At 33.2% G+C, this 3,336-nt stretch overlaps 1 protein-coding gene across 4 annotated transcripts in view; it reads right to left on the minus strand.

The window, feature by feature from the left end:
* Positions 1-350: 350 nt before the first annotated feature.
* Positions 351-3,336, minus strand: part of SYNCRIP (synaptotagmin binding cytoplasmic RNA interacting protein) — a 31,832-nt gene continuing 28,846 nt past the window's right edge. For all 4 annotated transcript variants that reach the window (XM_011282474.4, XM_011282473.4, XM_045057811.1 and 1 more), the window contains exon 11: positions 351-3,336. This exon is cut by the window's right edge. The gene's annotated coding sequence lies outside the window, so the exon portion shown is untranslated.

Genomic DNA, 3,336 nt, shown 5'->3' on the forward strand with positions numbered 1-3,336 from the left:
AGAAAGATGGTGATAGAGAATGGAAGAACACTGCATGATAGGGTATGTTCCCAGAAAACCAGAACCAAATTACCATTAACTTCTTCATTGAGTCCACTGGCATGTGTGACCACAGAATATTTTCACCAAATAAGTGAAGACCAACACTCTATGTTTACATCTCCCCATCATGTGCTTGAATTAGGGATCTTGGGGAATCTTTTTTTTACCATTGGCTAGTCACTTTGCATGTATAATCAAAAGGCGAAGAGCTCTAAAGATTCCAAGTGTCTATTCACAAGCTGTTAAGTGAAAAAAAGATGAAATGGAGGACACCCACAATAATTCTTGGACTCCTGGAGATCCTAAGACATGCTACAAAAATAGGTCTTTATTCTTAGGAAAATATAGTCAGAGCTAGCTTCCTTATGCTATACATAAAATCTTAACATCAGAGGCAGTACAGATAGTACAGATAGTTTTTGAACTGATCTCCAAACAAGCACAAACCCACTACGTTTAAAAGAACAGGTAAGTTGAGGTTTTTGGCAAAAGACAGTACTTCACACATCTAATCCAAATCAAAGAGCCTGCAGACAGTTGTTTTCAGTGAGATGAAAGGAATGAAATAAATATAAATTCTATGGATAAATAAATGTAAGAGACAATTTAAATAAGCTAAAAGAACTAATATTTCTTTTAAATAAAAGTACTAGTCAGGTACAAGCTTTTGTTTCTCAATGCCAGACTTCTAAATGTTTATCAGACTACTGTTAAAATATTAAAAACCTAATCCTGGACCAGAGCATTAGTTATAATACTGTTTTGCATTCATAAAAAAGATGGTTTTTCCAACCGAATGCTTCTGGTCCTGAAAAATATTTTATGTATATTACTGAAGGCAGACTGTGGTGCTAATAGAACTTATGTCTTAAGTACTTTTTAAAAAAGTGACAGACCAAAAAGTCCATCTATTACTTTGCCCACAGTTAAAAATGTCTTTGAATATTGGTTTATAATTAGCATCTTAAGAAAAGTAGTGGCATGCCCTATTGAGTGGTATCACTGAGTAAATGCTACACTTTAAAACATCATCCTCACAAGTCTGTTCATTTTATGTATTGTTAAAGTTTTTTATTCATTCATTTTATACCCACCAATCAATTCCTATGGTCAGATAAAAATTTGGTTTTATGGAATACATCACTGGGGAGAAAATGGTCATGGTGGGTATTAGGAATCTGAACAGTCATTTACTCTAGGGTTAGCTCCTTCTCCTAAATGCATGAAGTCTTCTACATTTAATTTCTCCCCTTAAAATAGAAACATGTCTTACTCTATAATAACAAGGTGATCTTTTGCTGTTTCTGATCAACAGTGACTTTGGCTTAGCAGTCAAAAAAAGCTGTCCTGCATGTGACAATTTTGTCCATCTAGCATGTATTCGTCCTGGTTTTAAGTCTTCCCAAATATATACAATACCCGAGATCACCCCATCAATCCATTCCTATTAAGTTCCTATTTTATCATGAGGAAATGTTTGTATTTTGTCAAATCAGATTTGCAATTGATAAATTTCTCATGATGCTACAACCGCCATCATGAGTGTGCAACCGCTCTTTTTTGTGCTCAACCCCCACTTCATATCTAATATCTGATTTAATTGCAATGGCTGAAAATCTTCCACAAAAAGCATGTTTGGGAAAATATACAGAACACGATTTTCTCATAAAGCAAATTTCTGAAAACTGATTAACTGAATTGATGATCACTTTTGATTGCCAAGTAGTCTGCAGAAACAAAATCTTGCGTCTGTTTAGGTAACTCAAGTTTTCTTGTTTAACAATCAGAATGCTTTAAGGATACATTTTTCACCCCAAGGAAGGGACTTGACTCTTGGATTTAAGACCCATTCCTTGACAATATATACAAAATTTGACTTGTTATCTGTCCATTCTTTGAAGCTGTCAAAGCCAAGAACCCATAAACAAATCACAAATAGCAATAACCTACATTAGTTAACATTCCCCTTTTAACAGGTTGACATTTTTACTAAAGGATTAGTTATTTTTGCATTTCCATTTCTCATATCCCATGACATTCCATATAAATTGCATTATTGCTTTATAGGCCACACAACATTCAAAAGTATGTTTATATGCATTGCCTGTTTTCCTTGATCTCTTATTGATAAGAGTTTGATGCTGATTTTACTACAGAAATTTAAGTTTGAAAATACCAGTTAGTATTTCTTCTCAGAACTTAATTGTTCACATCACTAATCACTACATGCATATTTAGCTCTGATTATATTGCTCAAAAACTGCACCCATTATCAGAACAGTGCAAATGATATTTAATTTTAAAAGTAATTATAATGGCTTGAATTCAAAGTTATTCAAATGAACACTGTCAAGTAATTTCACTTGAGCGTGTATAGATTTCATCACCACTGTTTACATTACCCATCAATTCCTTACAATTTCTTTTTATCATCAGTTTCCCTCCCAAATCCCCAAACTAAGAATGCCAAATAGTCTTGGAAACCCACAGCTCCATATTTTAATGTTTTCTTAAGAACACATTTGTGAACTCACAAAAATGTTCATCTTTCAACTCTGACAATGCAGTTCTTACTTAAGTCAAACAAACCCATCCTAAAATCCCAACAAATAATTCTGAGAATTAACTTAAACACCTTGACAGTGTCCCTTAAAAAAGGGTATGACAGTAAAGTGCCAATAGGCATGGCAATGACCTCTTTGATGGGATCATTTAATTCCTTGGAACTGGGAAACGCCAGCACCAAAGATTACACTGAGATTCAATTTTACTGAAGGCTACATTTAGTTTACCCACTTTCCACAACCTATTGTACTCATATGTTAGAATGAAATGTAAATGTTTTGTGTAGCCCTCAAACTTACACTAAGATTTGAAAGAGATGTACTTTAAAAAAGCACGGGGTAATATATAAAATCAGTGGCAGAAAGTTTCATTAAGCACCAGGAACTAATTTTTGTCACCCCATACTCATTTTGTAGGTAAGTTTCAATAACCGGCAAGGCACATTTACATATATTCCAATGAATACTTATTGACAAATTTTAAATTACACTCTATGTCCCAGCTATCCCAGTAACTGACATACAACATACTAAAATGGTTTATTAAGGTAACATAAAAAAACCAATTAATGTGAAACATACAGGCTATTGGCAACCACTATTCTAAAATTATGTAAGTACAAATAAACATACTGAAATGTGTGCAATTCTAAGTTTTTAAACCAGAATATTTCTACACTAACACACATTTATATTAATGACACATAAAAAAAATAAAAACTTTATTACA

This window comes from Felis catus, chromosome B2, assembly GCF_018350175.1.
Source record: "Felis catus isolate Fca126 chromosome B2, F.catus_Fca126_mat1.0, whole genome shotgun sequence".
Classification (NCBI taxonomy): Eukaryota; Metazoa; Chordata; class Mammalia; order Carnivora; family Felidae; genus Felis; species Felis catus.